This window comes from Hyla sarda, chromosome 3 (genome assembly GCF_029499605.1).
Source record: "Hyla sarda isolate aHylSar1 chromosome 3, aHylSar1.hap1, whole genome shotgun sequence".
Taxonomy (NCBI): Eukaryota; Metazoa; Chordata; class Amphibia; order Anura; family Hylidae; genus Hyla; species Hyla sarda.
Genome location: NC_079191.1, coordinates 355956025 through 355974834, shown reverse-complemented (window position 1 = coordinate 355974834; position 18810 = coordinate 355956025).

The window sequence follows — 18810 nt, the reverse complement described above, 5'->3', positions numbered from 1 at the left end:
AGCAAACAACCTCCTGGAATATTAAGTACCAGAAAATTGAAAACTAGTGGTCCCCAACCTGTGGCTGTCCCAGCATGCTGTAGTTTAACAACAGCTGGAAGATCAGGGTTTGAGACAACTGGTTTACATGCTCAAATGTAATGGTACTTTATATTCTAGGAGGTTGCTTTTTACTTTGTTCATAAGGCTGAAAAAAATCAAGTTCAACCTATATCTCTGTATCTTTACTGTGTTGATTCAGAGGAAGGTAAAAAAACCCTTATAAGGCTGATGCCAATTTCCCCATACCAGGTGGAAAATGTCCTTCCCGACTTCAAATAAATCCAACAATGTTCTGTCCCTATAGATCTAGTATCTATAACCTGTAATGCTATTATTTTCTCCAACAAAAAAAGCATCCAGTCCCCCTTTTTTTTAACCTTTTATTGAGCTCACCATGACCACTTCCTCTGACAGAGAGTTCCATAGTCTTAATGCTCTTACAGTAAAGAACCCACGATTGTGCCTGTGTAGAAGATACTCTCTTGATGTAGAAGATGCCCCCTTGTTATAGATACTGCCTGGATATTAAAAGATCATGGGAGAGATCTCTGTACTTTAAATAGTTATTAGGAGGCCCCTCAGCCGTCTTTTTTCTAAACTACATGACCCCAATTTTAAATAATCTTTCTGGGTACTGTAGTCTTTTCAGTCGCCATATTACTCTGGTTGCACCTCTTTGAACCCTCTCCAGCTCCACTATATCTTTCTTGTACACTGGTGCCCAGTACTGTACACAGTATTCTATGTGTGGTCTAACAAGTGATTTGTACAGCGGTATAATTATTTCCTTCTTGTCTGCATCTAAACCCCTTTTGATGCACCTTATGATTTTATTTGCCTTGGCAGACTATGGATTTTTACATATAACAGATAATAATAATAATAATAATAATAATAAAAAATAACATTGTCTTAAAGGGGTATTCCATGAAAAAAAAAATCATATCAACTGGCTCCAGAAAGTTTTACAGATTTGTAAATTACATCTATTAAAAAATCTTAATCCTACCAGTACTTATTCAGCTACTGAAGTTGGGTTGTTCTTTTCTGTCTGACAACAGTGCTCTCTGCTGACACCTCTTTCTGTCTCAGGAACTGTCCAGAGTAGCAGCAAATCCCCATAGCAAACATATTCTGCTCTGGACAGTACCTGAGACAGACAGAGATGTCAGCAGAGGGCACTGTTGTTAGATAGAAAAGAACAACTCAACTTCAACAGCTGATAAGTACTGGTAGGATTAAGATTTTTTAAATAAGTAATGTACACATCTGTTTAACTTTCTGGAGCCAGTTGATATGTTTTTTATGGAATACCCCTTTAAGATTGAAACTAACAGTGTACCTTTATTAAGTGTATGTTGTTGTATTTCAAGCACTACTCCCTTTCAGGTATGCCCCCATATCAGGTCATGACCTAAAACAGGTTAGCTAAGCACAACAGATTTTTCTTTTTGGTTTATTTGCTTGGTCCAAAATTTTAACCGGAATTATAACAAAATATAGTGCATATGACGAGGCATAAACAAATGCTAAAAACACATCTTTGGTGGAATTTATTATTCATTTAAAGAGGCACTGTCATTGTTAAAAACTTTCCATATATTGCAGGACTCATAATATGACATTTCACAATATACACCCGTTAATTTTTTTTTTACATTTTCACTTGAAATTCAAGCTCAAAATAGCACCACTAGGGGTCGCCTGTCTTTTAGCCAGACAGACTAGTCTAGATTTTACAGCATACTGGATACTGGCCGTAAAGCATACTGGTATCCAGTATAGGAGATTTCTATTGAGTGTATGCAAAACTACGGATAAAGGATGTGTGGACATGCTGGGAGCTGTAGTTTTAAAACAGCTGGAGGCAACACTGCTCTAACACAGTTATTTACAAACATTGCAGCTTCAGTTGTTACTAAACTACAACTCCCAGCATGCTGAAATAGTCAAAGCTTTCTCCGACTCCTGAATGACAAAGATGTTGATCAGACATTCAGGAGTCTGTGAAAGATGAATGACACATATAGTGACAGCTATGCCGATTAGCATCCAGCTTTACTAGGAGAAGATAAAACAGATAGAACATGTATTCATAAAAATCCTTGCACTAATTTTAAAAAGATCTATTCTTATATTTATACATTTTATCCTGTTATGAATTCACCATAATGTCTTCTGATTACTGCAGGCAAGCTCCAAGTATCTTCCTCTGACACATGACACAGCATAAAACCAGAGAGGAAAGGGTTACAGAGTAGAGAGTACTGATTGGCTGACTGCCCAGGCTTGCTCCTGTGAGGGAGACAGACTGACACGCCCCCTCCAGCCTGCACAATGAAAAAGTAACTCACCAGCAGATAAATGCTTATATCTCTGGATATATAGGTCCGAGACACATAAAAATTATATGCACATGATCAGGATTGGGTCCTGAGTAACAGATCACTTTTTTCTTTTTTTTGCACTATGACAGGTACGTTTTAAGACAGATTTCCAACTGTCTCCAAGGAATGAGATTTCCTGCATTCATTGACAAAAAAAAAAAAAAAAAAAAAAAAAAAAAAAAAAAAACCTTACCATCAATACCCCTTTTTTTTTCTAATGAAATTGATGATGAATGTGACTTTATTAAGCTCCTGTAAGTGGACACAATTTTATCATGTAACTATTGATTTGATCAGTACATTTTAGAAGAGCTTAGGGTATTGAATTCATTATAAACAATGTTCTATTAAGCATTTATAAAAAATAAAATTTTCTATAGGCTCTATAGACATGGTAAAAGGTTATCACGTCTTACTTAGAAATATGGCAGCATCATTGTAAACCATGCAGTGCAACCTGCTGTCAGCACAGTATAAATCAATGAGACGCATTGAGAACTCTTATTTAAAAATATGAATTTAACATTTCTGACTGACATTTTCAAGCGGAAGTCTCAGCACAGCTGTGTTTTGTTTTTACAGAAGAGTTCTGCTTTAAATTACTGGTGACGTCTAATTAGAGACTAACATACACAAAATAGCCTCATGGCTGTTCAGTCTTAAACCACAAGAGAACGCTTTAGGACATTTCAGCATGTTTATTGGGCAGACTTTTTGCTGAAAGGCAATTCATTGTAATTTAGGACGCTGCACAATCACTTTCTCTAAGATGGAATGAAGGAGAAGGCTAGGTAATGGGTAAATGAACAAGATTTCTATTGTGCCTAAAATAAAATAGGACTATGCATAAGTTTATTAAGTTAATTTAATGAAATCTCCGAATTTTTATTTTAAATGTACCTGTCATCAAACCATATTTTCTAAAATAACTCAGATTATATTCCCTAACTACTCTTAATACTCCTCCTGACCTTAAAAACAAATTTCTGAGCCTTAAAAATCTCTGTATCATATCTTTCCTCTTGCTTACATTGTGTGAGCTCCCGGCAGGAGAAAGTGGGTCTTCCCCAGCAGGTGCAACTTCACTGAAACCTGCAAGAGCTGTGCCCCGCCATGCCCTGCACACATTTCCTGAGTTTGGTCTCCTGCCAGGCTGAGAGGAGACTAATCTAACTGTTTGACTTGCACAAGGAACAGAACAGAGCCACCTAGTGACCATTTTTTCAATAACATAAAAGACATATAAAGGTTGAGAATTTTAACAGCAAGTAATAGCAAAGTGTCTTATAATTACATAAGGAACAATATATTGAAAGTTTAGTTCGGTATCAGGTACTCTTTAAAATTCAATGTTTGATCTACTGTAGATCAGGTTCTGACACTTATTATACTTGGACCTTACAAGGGTACTCCGCCCCTAGACATCTTATCCCCTCTCCAAGGATAGAGAATAAGATGTCTGATCGCACGGGTCCAGTCGCTTGGGACCCCCGCGATCTCTCCTGCAGCCCTTAGTCATCTGCAGCACGTAGCTGAAGTTTGCTCTGTGCCTGATGGCTCACGATACAGAGGTCGGCGATTTCTGATGTCACAGCCCCGCCCCCTCAAATACGAAGACAGGAATTACACTGGCACTACCTTGCTTTTATGCCGTCTACAATGGGGCTTGACAGGTACACGGAGGATCGCCGTCCAGGATCCAGACGGCGCTACTAGCGGACCAGCATCAGTAGTAGTGTTGAGCGGCATAGGCCATGTTCGAATTCGTGATATTTCGCGAATATATGGCCAAATATTTGTCATATATTCGCTAAATTCGCATATTTGTAATATTCGCGTTTTATTTTCGCATATGCGAAAATTCGCGTATGCGAAAATTTGCGTATGTGAAAATTTGCATATGCGAAAATTTGCATATGCGATAATTAGCATGCACGCCAGTCTCACACAGTAGTATTAGAGCCTTCTTTACACCACACGAGCTGGAAGCAGAGAGGGATGATCACTGTGATGTGTACTGTGGAAAAACAAAAAAACGAATATTCGTAATTACGAATATATAGTGCTATATTCGCGAATATTCGATATTCGCAAATAAAATTTGCATTGTGAATATTCGCGAGCAACACTAATTAGCAGAGTTAATTATCACAGGTGTAAGAACTCACGTCCGTGGCACTCGTCTTTGATCTAAACTTTATTGACAGCTACGACAGACAACAAGCTCGCTCACAGAGCTTCTTCACTGTCTGTGACCACGCCCCCTCCAATAGACTTGCATTAAGGGGTGGGCCATGACATCACGATGGGGCGGGGCCATGACGTCACGAACCACCGGCCCCTGTGTATATAGGGCCAAAATATAGGGGCTTGGCTTCCAAGAGGGGCGTGGCCTTCACGGATGGGGGCGTGGCCTTCACGGTAGGGTATGTTAACACATGCGCATTTTTGCTGCAGATTTGCTGCCACATATTTTAACGCCCATTTACTTCAATGGGTAGCAACATCTGCTACAGCAAGTCTGCAGCAGAAAATATGCAAAAGTGAAAGTACCCAAAGGGTAGGTTCACACTTACAGGATGTGTGGCATATTTTGTACAGCTACCAATTGAAGTGAATGGGTAGCAAAATCAGCTGCAGAAAATATGCAGCTGATCCTGTATGTAAATTCACACGGACAGTAAAGGACTTAAAGCTGCAGATTTCATGCTTTGTTCAGTAATATAGTTTACATTAAAATCTGCAGCACAATATCTGTAGCATTAAATCTGCACATCAAATTTGTAGAAAAAATACGGCATGTGTGACGTATGGTAAACCAATGGAACGGTGACCAAGGTGCAGGGGGGGGGGGGGGAGGGTGGACTGGTGCCTGTCCACCCTCCCCCCCTGCACCTTGGTCAGCGTTCCATTGTCTGATGAATGTGATGTCTCTATGTGAGTTTCCACAATAAAACAGCATGGTTTCTAGCCGTTAATATGGATTGGTGAGTTGCTGTGTCTTCTTTGCTTTATTGATACGTACCTTGGATCTGTTTCTTCTCATGACACTGAGCACCGCCCGAGATGGAGAAGTTTACCACTGACCTTATTCCTATGGTACATAAAAAGAGCAATCAGTCTGCTATTTCCCCATTAGCCTGCAGTGCCTGGTTCTTTCTGCTTGTTGCATATTTGCTATAAAATAATGGCTATGTGGACATTTTGGTTGGTTTATTTTATAGCTAGCTACATATCTACCTGGCTACATACCTACCTATCTAGCAACCTACCTATGTCACACTCTATGTATTGTGCTGTGTCGCATATAATGTACGTAAATAGAGTCGCCCTGCGGCCCCCAAATGGCCGCAACGCAGCTGATGGGCCACAGCCACTTTTAGGCCCATCAAAATCCTCAGCACCAGGCCCATGATGCTCTTAATCTGGCCCTGGATAGCCCCTAGAAACATGAAATACTGCAGTGCAGCACTATATACCTCCCCAGCAGCGCTGTTTTGCAGCACATACTTCTCCAGCCACACCAAACAATTGCCGAAGTGTGGCACAAAATGCCTCTGCTGCAGTTCCAAATAAAGTTCATGATGGAACAGCACAAAGTACATCCAGAGGACCAAACCAATTTGATGGGTAAGATGTCATACAGGAAAAATTATGAGTAGGTTGATCCACAGGGGTGTGGGCAATGGGTGTAAACCCACTGTGCTACCCAACCCTGTTGGCTTAGGGCCAAGGTCAGGAGCAGAGTTCAAGTACTCTTTAGGTTATCTCTTTATCCTGCTCCAGGGTTCAGAAACTGCTAGAGCTGCTGATACAGAACTGCATATCTCATGCACAGACATAGGCTTAAAACACAACATACTAGCTACCTGCATCCACCACTGGAGGGAGTAAGGGAACTTTCTGCAGACTGTCTCATCATTGGGTTCAGTGTATAACAGTATGCACTAAATTTTTTAAAGAGAATCTGACACCCTGTTCACCCACACTAAACCCAATATACTGGGCTATAATCCAGGTAAACAGCTTTACAAAGAGCAGTCACTTACTTGAATTCCTTGAGTGTATGCAGAGTTCTGACACAGAATTATCCTGCTGCATTACTATCCAGTGTGCATTGGAGGTGGGGAGCGGGCTCACCTGGCTCCCCTACCTCCTCCATATTCTCCGGCCACCTCATCCCCTTCATTAATATATCTCATTAATGAATGCCACTGGTGAGCACTCTGCCCTCTGTGCACTCACCCATGGCCTTCATTAGCATAATAATGAAGGGGCGTGGTAGGCAGAGAATATGGAAGAGGCAGGGGAGCCGGCTCCCCGCCTCCAATGCACACTGGATAGCAATGCAGCAGGAAGTGTACAGTGCCATAACTCTGCATATACCCAACGGATTTAAGTAAGTGACTCTTTGTGAAGCTGTTCACTATAACCTAGTCAACTGGAGACAGACGTGGCGCTGTTTTAGGAAGAAATTAGTTATGGATAAACCCTTTAATGTTATGTTTATGCATGGGATTTGGAGCTCTGTATCAGAAAAAAACTGAGCTACTTTTGCTATAAAGATCAACTCAAAATAGAATAAATCTAGTTTATTTCTAATTCTAGATATAAGGTTAAAAAAAAACACAAACTGAAAATGTACTTTAAAAATCCCCATCACACAAATACCAAAAACATATTCTGGGCTCTACACTCTGTAACTTTGTTTGCCCAAATGTTTACATGGAGTTTTTCTCTTATTAAATTCAATAAAAATATGTGAGAATACCCCCTTAACATGCTCCACTATTTGCCATACAATGGCCTGGCTGCAAAACCATATCAAACCTCATAGTCCTTGAACTGTATTAGGAGGAATAGTCTTAATAGGATTTTATTTTCAAGAATACTATTAGATTATCGATGCCGCGGATGACAGTAGAAGTTTATTTGGAATGAGAGAAAATTACTTTTCGTGTGCCTCTTCCAAAAGCAAAAGTCATGTAGCATAAAGCAAACAAATATCATACATTTCTTGAGCAGTTATTCAGATCATTCCTCTAGATGGCGCTGTGTCACTTTCTTCTCCTGTACAGAATGCCATGTTCCTGCAAAACGGTTATCATCGTAATAAAAAAAAAATTAAAAAATTAGCAATTCACATGATTAGCAAGAAATAAATGATTATTATCTGCCTTTGCTTGTTCCTTTTAAATAATGAAAACCTTTATCTAGTCTAATACAACGACTTTTCTCTCCAACTGGAAATTCATAGGAAGTGAATCAGATTAGCTCATTCCAAACTTAAATAGTCATGTGAATCTTATCACACGAAGCCTATCTATTCATCTCTCTGTCCATCATTCTATTGTCTATCAGATATCTTTCTGCCTCTCCGCCCATCCATCCTCCTACAGATGGAGCAGAGCTGAATGTTTCATTTACTTCTTTAGGGCTACGTTGCCTGTAACAATAGGTTGACATGTGGTCGTGTGAAAAATCACAGATGACACGTCAGGATTAGTGTTGCTCGCGAATATTCGCAATTCGAATATTATTCGCGAATATCGCATATTCGCGAATTCGCGAATATAGCGCTATATATTCGTAATTACGAATATTCGTTTTCTTTCTTTTTTTTTTTTCACAGTACACATCACAGTGATCATCCCTCTCTGCTTCCAGCTTGTGTGGTGTAAAGAAGGCTGTAATACTACTGTGTGAGACTGGCGTGCGAAAATTCGCATATGCGAAAATTAGCATATGCTAATATTCGCATATGCGCATGTTCGCAAATGCTGATCTTGTATACGCAAATTTTCGCATATGTTAATTTCCGCATGTGCGAATTTTCGCATATGCGAAAATAAAACGAGTAGATAATGAATATGCGAATATATTCACGAATATTCGCGAATTCGAATATGGCCTATGCCGCTCAACACTAGTCAGGATACCATGCTAAATTTTGACAAATGACAAACCCACCTCTGCTACATATTCAGCTCTTCTATTTATATATATATATATATATATATATATATATATATATATATATATATATATGCATTCTATAATACAATTTAAAAATAAAATCTTACTTAAAGGTGTATTCCGGGATTTTTTTTTTATTTGACTGAACTAAAGGGGCTGTAAAGTTAGTGTAGTTCATAATATAGTGCCTGTACCTGTGTTTGATGGCTGGTGTTGCAATTCTTAATCAATCTTTGCCCCGATCAATTTTATCAGCATACAAAATGAGTGTTGTCTCAGCTTTTCACAGATTGCAGTGCGACCCGAAATATTACATCACTTTAGTCAGGTGTTGAAAGGGAGCCTGCCTGCTTCAATGGGTGGAGTGAATGCTAAGTGGGGGGGGAGATCATTTTCCACAGGGCGGCCGGGAATTGTAGTTTACAGCACAGCCCACATGGAAGGAAGCTCAGGTGTGCTGCAATGGGTGGGTGGCTGATGCGTGGGAGGGAGAAAAGGGAACTCACACAAACAAGGGATGCTGGAACCTGTAGTTGGAGGGAGGGAACTCCTACAGAATATAGCCATTTTTCAAAAAGAAAGCAACAGCATTATGGTGGACCCCAACACAGTCATATAATCCCAAGAGAAGCACAGATTCTTCCTAAGCATGTTCATTACTGTCTGGCAAGTAAGTATTAATATTAATATTCAATGTTTGATAAAAAAAAAAAAATCTAACTGCAAGTGCTGTTGTACTTATCTGTCATATTGTCTGTATTTCATATTGCTTTTTATTCTTACTTGTCTTGGATTAAGTGGTTGCAAACTATGGTGGGCAAACAAAGGCAAGCAAGGAATTTTTGTATTGTTTGTGCCAAAAAATAAATAAATAAAATGGCACATGCGTTTTTATACAGATTTTGTCATGGAAGGTAAAGAACAGTGCTGCCCTGAACTCACTTCAACCACTGTTCCCACCTACTTGGATAATCTGTCCTATGTGGAAGCCCCCAACTGGGCAACGATCCCTATTCTTACTAAGTGCACAAGGCTCTAACAAGAAGGTCTGGCAAGCCAGCTCAAAACCAAACAATCATGTCAAAGACAGGGTCAGTACATGGAAAAGGGAAAGAGTTTCAGAACCAGGAGGACAATGCAGCACAGAATCAGGAGCTGAGTAAATAACAAGCACGGTCAAACTAGGAGAGATAGTCAGCGCCAAACAGCAGATAGAAGCGGAGTCAAAGCCCAAACAAATAATCAGGTCTAGTAAACAAAGTACATAGCTCAGGAACTCTAGTGAGGGTAAAAGACAATGCAGCCATTCAAAGGATCGCTGTGATAAGGGAGCAAGTCAGTGTTGGACACTGGCCGTGGATCAGACAGCAAGAAAAAAGTGACAGGTCCCCTTGTTAAGGGTTATCTCACAAAAAATATTGTGTGTAATTTAATAGTATGTATGAAAATAAATACTTCATTCATAGCAATTGATTAAAAAACAAAAAAAAAAAAGCATGTTTTCTGTTATGAGATACCTTACCTTGATGTCAGTGTTAGCGCCCCCTGCTGTTCTTTGTTCTGCTTATTTCAGTGTCCACCTTCTGCATTATGCATAAGTGGTCACAAAAGTTTTGTTCCTTCTCACCAGGCACAATAAAACCTGTGTAAATCTTGTGCATCACATAAAATGCATTCAGAAAGTTTAGTGACTTTTTTTTTTTTTTTTAAACATTTTTGCATATTGAGGCCTTGTGCTAAAATTGCAGATTAATGAAAAAAAAAAGATAAAAAATACAGTTTGATGCAGAGTGTATACTATATAGTCTGCTAGATGTTATACCAAAGAGATGGTAACGGTGACAGAGAACATGATTTCCATAGATTTCCCACAATATAGTGATAAAGACTATGCCATATCAATCCTTGTTGCAAATACTTGCTTATGTATCCACAGATAGTATAAGCTCCCTGCAAGATGTGACATAGGAAGAAATAAGATGGCCAATAATGTATATGTGTCACATACCAGAAACAGGTATCGGTATGTTCTGAATAGTCACATCTAGCGCTTAAATATAAATTTTTAAATGCATCTGCCTGATGGTGTTGTAGAAAAACTTACAAGTAAAGTAGTGCTGTGTTATTCCCAGCAAGATATGGCTTGGAATTGAACATATATGGCCAGCTATAAAGGTGTTTTGTGTACCAACTTCACCCTTCAGGGAAATGCTGCTATATCTCTCAATGGATTCTGTGTAGTTTTGCCAGAAGTGCTATTGTAACTATATACTACTATCATAAAAAGACTATCCTCCTCACACACAGAAATCCTCAGCCCCGTGCAGTGCAGTTTGTCCTCCTCACACACAGAAATCCTCAGCCCCGTGCAGTGCAGTTTGTCCTCCTCACACACAGAAATCCTCAGCCCCGTGCAGTGCAGTCTATCCTCCTCACACACAGAAATCCTCAGCCCCGTGCAGTGCAGTCTATCCTCCTCACACACAGAAATGCTCCCCGTGCAGTGCAGTCTATCCTCCTCACACACAGAAATCCTCAGCCCCGTGCAGTGCAGTCTATCCTCCTCACACACAGAAATCCTCAGCCCCGTGCAGTGCAGTCTGTCCTCCTCACACACAGAAATCCTCAGCCCCGTGCAGTGCAGTCTATCCTCCTCACACACAGAAATGCTCCCCGTGCAGTGCAGTCTGTCCTCCTCACACACAGAAATCCTCAGCCCCGTGCAGTGCAGTCTGTCCACCTCACACACAGAAATCCTCAGCCCCGTGCAGTGCAGTCTATCCTCCTCACACACAGAAATGCTCCCCGTGCAGTGCAGTCTATCCTCCTCACACACAGAAATGCTCCCCGTGCAGTGCAGTCTGTCCTCCTCACACACAGAAATCCTCCCCGTGCAGTGCAGTCTGTCCTCCTCACACACATAAATCCTCCCCGTGCTGTACAGTCTATCCTCCTCCACACAGAAATCCTCCCCGTGAAGTGCAGTCTATCCTCCTCCACACAGAAATCCTCCCTGTGCAGTGCAGTCTATCCTCCTCACACACAGAAATCCTCAGTCCAGTGCAGTGCAGTCTATCCTCCTCACACACAGAAATCCCCAGCCCCGTGCAGTGCAGTCAATCCTCCTCACACACAGAAATCTTCAGCCCCGTACAGTGCAGTCTATCCTTCTCACACACAGAAATCCTCAGCCCCGTGCAGTGCAGTCTATCCTCCTCACACACAGAAATCCTCAGCCCCGTGCAGTGCAGTCTGTTCTCCTCACACACAGAAATCCTCAGCCCCGTGCAGTGCAGTCTGTTCTCCTCACACACAGAAATCCTCAGCCCCGTGCAGTGCAGTCTATCCTCCTCACACACAGAAATCCTCAGCCCCGTACAGTGCAGTCTATCCTTCTCACACACAGAAATCCTCAGCCCCGTGCAGTGCAGTCTATCCTCCTCACACACAGAAATCCTCAGCCCCGTACAGTGCAGTCTATCCTTCTCACACACAGAAATCCTCAGCCCCGTGCAGTGCAGTCTATCCTCCTCACACACAGAAATCCTCAGCCCCGTGCAGTGCAGTCTGTTCTCCTCACACACAGAAATCCTCAGCCCCGTGCAGTGCAGTCTGTTCTCCTCACACACAGAAATCCTCAGCCCCGTGCAGTGCAGTCTATCCTCCTCACACACAGAAATGCTCCCCGTGCAGTGCAGTCTGTCCTCCTCACACACAGAAATCCTCCCCGTGCAGTGCAGTCTGTCCTCCTCACACACAGAAATCCTCCCCGTGCTGTGCAGTCTATCCTCCTCCACACAGAAATCCTCCCCGTGCTGTGCAGTCTATCCTCCTCCACACAGAAATCCTCAGCCCCGTGCAGTGCAGTCTATCCTCCTCACACACAGAAATCCTCAGCCCCGTGCAGTGCAGTCTGTCCTCCTCACACACAGAAATCCTCAGTCCCGTGCAGTGCAGTCTGTCCTCCTCACACACAGAAATCCTCAGCCCCGTGCAGTGCAGTCTGTCCTCCTCACACACAGAAATCCTCAGCCCCGTGCAGTGCAGTCTGTCCTCCTCACACACAGAAATCCTCAGCCCCGTGCAGTGCAGTCTATCCTCCTCACACACAGAAATGCTCCCCGTGCAGTGCAGTCTATCCTCCTCACACACAGAAATGCTCCCCGTGCAGTGCAGTCTGTCCTCCTCACACACAGAAATCCTCCCCGTGCAGTGCAGTCTGTCCTCCTCACACACATAAATCCTCCCCGTGCTGTACAGTCTATCCTCCTCCACACAGAAATCCTCCCCGTGAAGTGCAGTCTATCCTCCTCCACACAGAAATCCTCCCTGTGCAGTGCAGTCTATCCTCCTCACACACAGAAATCCTCAGTCCAGTGCAGTGCAGTCTGTCCTCCTCACACACAGAAATCCTCAGCCCCGTGCAGTGCAGTCTATCCTCCTCACACACAGAAATCCCCAGCCCCGTGCAGTGCAGTCAATCCTCCTCACACACAGAAATCTTCAGCCCCGTACAGTGCAGTCTATCCTTCTCACACACAGAAATCCTCAGCCCCGTGCAGTGCAGTCTATCCTCCTCACACACAGAAATCCTCAGCCCCGTGCAGTGCAGTCTGTTCTCCTCACACACAGAAATCCTCAGCCCCGTGCAGTGCAGTCTATCCTCCTCACACACAGAAATCCTCAGCCCCGTGCAGTCTATCCACTTCACACACAGAAATCCTCCCCGTGCAGTGCAGTCTATCCTCCTCACACACAGAAATGCTCCCTGTGCAGTCTATCCTCCTCACACACAGAAATGCTCCCCGTGCAGTGCAGTCTATCCTCCTCACACACAGAAATGCTCCCCGTGCAGTGCAGTCTATCCTCCTCACACACAGAAATGCTCCCCGTGCAGTGCAGTCTATCCTCCTCCACACAGAAATCCCCAGCCCCGTGCAGTGCAGTCTATCCTCCTCACACACAGAAATCCTCAGCCCTGTGCAGTGCAGTCTATCCTCCTCCACACAGAAATCCTCCCCGTGCAGTGCAGTCTATCCTCCTCACACACAGAAATCCTCAGCCCCGTGCAGTGCAGTCTATCCTCCTCACACACAGAAATCCTCCCCGTGCAGTGCTGTCTATCCTCCTCACACACAGAAATCCTCCCTGTGCAGTCTATCCTCCTCACACACAGAAATGCTCCCCGTGCAGTGCAGTCTATCCTCCTCACACACAGAAATCCTCCTCACACACAGAAATCCTCCCGTGCAGTGCAGTCTGTCCTCCTCACACACAGAAATCCTCCCCGTGCAGTGCAGTCTATCCTCCTCACACACAGCAGTCATTATGGAGGTGAAGAAGCTGTGCACAGACGTCCCCTCCCCCCCTGCTCTGTGTTTTCCCCGTGCAAACTTGCAGCCTCCCCATAGTAGACGAGGTCCTGTGGAGACAGATCAGGAAGATGGGGAGGGGGATGTGTACAGAGCTGTGTTCGTCCTCGCTCTCCCCCTGCTTCTTGTGTAATGTAGAGAGGGGGGTGTGAAGCTCAGGTGAGGAGGCCGAGCATGCAGGCGGCGGGAAGGGTGGTTGTATATGTATGTAGTGTATAATTAGGGGGGGGGTGTATCAGCGGCGGGTGTATGTATGATGTGTGCATATGTATGGTGTATATGTATGGTTTGAGTGTATGTATGATGTGTGTATGATGTCTGTGTATGTGTGTATGTGTATGATGTCTGTGTGTGTATGATGTCTGTGTATGATGTCTGTGTATGTATGATGTGTGTATGATGTCTGTGTATGTGTATGATGTCTGTGTATGTATGATGTGTGTATGATGTCTGTGTCTGTGTATGTGTATGATGTCTGTGTATGTATTATGTGTGTAAGATGTCTGTGTATGTGTGTATGTGTATGATGTCTGTGTATGTATGATGTGTGCATGATGTCTGTGTATGTGTGTATGATGTCTGTGTATGTATGATGTGTGTATGATGTCTGTGTATGTGTATGATGTCTGTGTATGTATGATGTGTGTATGATGTCTGTGTATGTGTATGATGTCTGTGTATGTATGATGTGTGTAAGATGTCTGTGTATGTGTGTATGTGTGTATGATGTCTGCGTATGTATGATGTGTGTATGATGTCTGTGTATGTGTGTATGATGTCTGTGTATGTATGATGTGTGTATGATGTCTGTGTATGTGTATGATGTCTGTGTATGTATGTGTGTATGATGTCTGTGTGTATGTGTATGATGTCTGTGTATGATGTCTGTGTATGTATGATGTGTGTATGATGTCTGTGCATGATGTCTGTGTGTGTGTGTATGTAATGTATGATGGGGAAGCAGCGCCGGGTGTATGTATGATGTGTCTGTATGTAATGTATAATATAGGGGCATTGGCCGGTGTTTGTATATGTATGATGTGTCTATGTATGATGTGTGTGTGTGTTACGTATAATATAGGGGCAATGGCCGGTGTATGTATGTATGATGTGTCTATGTATGATGTATGTATATACTGTATAATATAGGGTGCAGTGGCCGGTGTATATATGATGTATGTATATACTGTATAATATAGGGGACAGTGGCCAGTGTATGTATGATGTGTCTATGTATGATGTATGTATATACTGTATAATATAGGGGACAGTGGCCAGTGTATGTATGATGTGTCTATGTATGATGTATGTATATACTGTATAATACAGGGGACAGTGGCCGGTGTATGCATGTATGATGTGTCTATGTATGATGTATGTATATACTGTATAATATAGGGGCAGTGGCCGGTGTATGTATGTATGATGTGTCTATGTATGATGTATGTATATACTGTATAATATAGGGGCCAGTGTATGTATGTATGTATGATGTGTCTATGTATGATGTATGTATATACTGTATAATATAGGGGGCAGTGGCCAGTATATGTATGTATGATGTGTCTATGTATGATGTGTATATATACTGTATAATATAGGGGGCAGTGGCCGGTGTATGTATGTATGATGTGTCTATGTATGATGTATGTATGTAATGTATAATATAGGGGGCAGTGGCCAGTATATGTATGTATGTATGATGTGTCTATGTATGATGTATATATATACTGTATAATATAGGGGGCAGTGGCCGGTGTATGTATGTATGATGTGTCTATGTATGATGTATGTATGTAATGTATAATATAGGGGGCATTGGCCCGGTGTATGTATGTATGACGTGTCTATGTATGATGTATGTATATACTGTATAATATAGGGGGCAGTGGCTGGTGTATGTATGTATGATGTGTCTATGTATGATGTATGTATGTAATGTATAATATAGGGGGCAGTGGCCGGTGTATGTATGTATGACGTGTCTATGTATGATCTATGTATATACTGTATAATATAGGGGACAGTGGCCGGTGTATGTATGTATGTATGTATGATGTGTCTATGTATGATGTATGTATATACTGTATAATATAGGGGGCAGTGGCCGGTGTATGTATGTATGATGTGTCTATGTATGATGTATGTATGTTATGCATAATATAGGGGGCAGTGGCCGGTGTATGTATGATATGTGCATGTATGCATGTATGTTTTGTACAGGGGCGGACTGACAAGTGCTGCTGCCAGTTGTGCCATCTAATTTTTTATTTTTATTTTTAGTGGTTTCTGGCCACCCGCACTAAACTGCACCCCCAGAATCCCACCCTTCATACTCACCTGCCGACCAAGAGCCCCACGTATGGACGCAAACACGCCTGAACCAAAACTACCACTTTCAGCATGTTGCACCATAACCTAAACTGTAGAACTATAAAGTTTAACATGCTGGGAGTTGTAGTTTTGGTTTGTGTCAGCTGTAGAGCCATAGTCTGTGTCAAAGAATGCAGGGAATTACAGTTAGTAACTACAACACCCAGCATGCCTTGATGCAGCCTATGGCTCTGCAGCTGACCCGAACCAAAACTACAACTCCCAACATGTTACACTTTATAGTTCTACAGTTTAGGTTAACATGCTGGGAGTTGTAGTTTTGGTTCGTGTCAGCTGCAGAGCCATAGGCTGCATCAGGGCATGCTGGGTGTTGTAGTTACTAACTGTAATTCCCAGTATTCCTTGACACAGACTATGGCTCTACAGCTGACACAAACCAAAACTACAACTCGCAGCATGTTACACAATAACCTTAACTGTACTACTATACAGTGCAACATGCTGCAACACCCACACAACCATAGGCTGCATCATGGCATGCTGGGTGTTGTAGTTATCTAGTAACTAAATGCAACTTCCAGCATTTTCTGACACAAATTAGAGTAAACAAAATGCACCACACAAACTGGAGAAGCAGACCCCCCCCCCCCCCCCAGTTACACAGCGCTGTTCAATGTTATCCAATCAAAAGACTCTGTGTATAAGTCCCTATGAAGACTGAAAAATAGTGATTAAAATATTTTAAAAAGTGCGTACATATGTGAATAAGCCCCTTTCCTAATAAAACTTCTGATAAATGGTTCCGATAAAAACTACAGATCACGGCACATAAGATTACCCTTATACATCCCTGTATATGGAAAAATTGGCGTTATAGGGGTCAGATGGGGGGGGCTTGCCTTGGATGTAAAAGGAGCTACAGCTCTCCCGCCGCTAATAGCCTGGCATGCTGCGATCGCCGTGGCCCCTATTAAACCATCAGATCACCGCTGTCTAAGTTGACAGCAGTGTCTAAAGGGATCTTATAACCATCCCTGGTGGTCTAGTGGGGGGGGGGGGGGGGGGGGGATCGTACTATTTTAGTTGAAATTATTTTATCTACCAGGACAAGTGGATTTTCTTGAGGGACAAGTAGATTATGTTCCGCTTTAGTCCCTTGAACAAGTAGTTTTTTTTTCATATTTCCACACCCCTGTGAGATGACTCCTGGACAGTCTGTGGTGCAACGTGGCATTGGTGGATGGAGCGAGACATGATGTCCCAGATGTGCTCAATCAGATTCAGGTCTGGGGAACGGGCGGGCCAGTCCATAGCATCAATGCCTTCCTCTTGCAATAACTGCTGACACACTCCAGCCACATGAGGTTTAGCATTCTCTTGCATGAGGAGGAACCAAGGGCCAACGGCACCACAATATGGTCTCACAAGGGATCTGAAGATCTAATTTCGGTACCTAGTGACAGCCAGGCTACTTCTGGCAAGCACATGGAGGGCTGTGCGGCCCCCAAAGAAATGCCACCCCACACCATTACTGACCCTCTGCCAAACCGGTCATGCTGGAGGATGTTGCAGGCAGCAGAACATTCTCCATGGCGTCTCCAGACTCTGTCATGTCTGTCACATGTGCTCAGTGTAAACCTGCTTTCATCTGTGAAGAGCACAGGGCGCCAGTGGTGAATTTGCCAATCTTGGCGTTCTCTGGCAAATGCCAAACGTCCTGCACAGTGTTAGGCTGTAAGCACAACCCCCACCTGTGGACATTGGGCCCTCATACCACTTTCATGGAGACTGTTTCTGACCGTTTGAGTGGACACATGCACATTTGTGGCCTGCTGGAGGTCATTTTGCAGGGCTCTGGCAGTGCTCCTCCTGCTCCTCCTTGCACAAAGGTGGAGGTAGCGGTCCTGCTGCTGGGTTGTTGTCCTCCTATGGACTCCTCCATGTCTCCCGATATACTGGTCTGTCTCCTGGTATCGCCTCAATGCTCTGGACACTACACTGACAGACACAGCAAACCTTCTTGCCACATCTCGCATTGATGTGTCTTCCTGGATGAGCTGCACTACCTGAGACACTTGTGTGGGTTGTAGACTCTGTCTCATGCTACCACTAGAGTGAAAGCACCACCAGCATTCAAAAGTGACCAAAACATCAGCCAGGAAGCATAGGAACTGAGAGGTGGTCTGTGGTCACCACCTGCAGAACCAATCCTTTACTGGGGGGTGTCTTGCTAATTGCCTATAATTTCCACCTGTTGTCTGTTCCATTTGCAAAACAGCATGAAAAATTGATTGTCAATCAGCGTTGCTTCCTGAGTGGCCAGTGTGATTTCACAGAAGTGTGATTGACTTAGAGTTACATGTGTTGTTTAACCTCTTAAGGACCCAGGCCGTATCCATACGCCCTGGCATTTTTCGGTCACTGCCGCGCGCTGGGCAGAGATCGGAACCGGATGCCTGCTGAAATGCTTCAGCAGGCATCCAGGGCAAACGCCGAGGGGGGCCATGTAGGGAAATCGCCCTTGCGATCTGGGCGATACCAGGCTGATCGGGTCTCTGGGACCCGACCGCCCGATAATTTTGCATGATCCCGGTTGTCACAGACAGCCAGGACCATGCTAAAGTATAGGAGCGAGGTGGCAAGCCTGCCACCTCCTCCGATCCCCTGAGATTCTTCGGTTAGTTAACCGACCAATCACA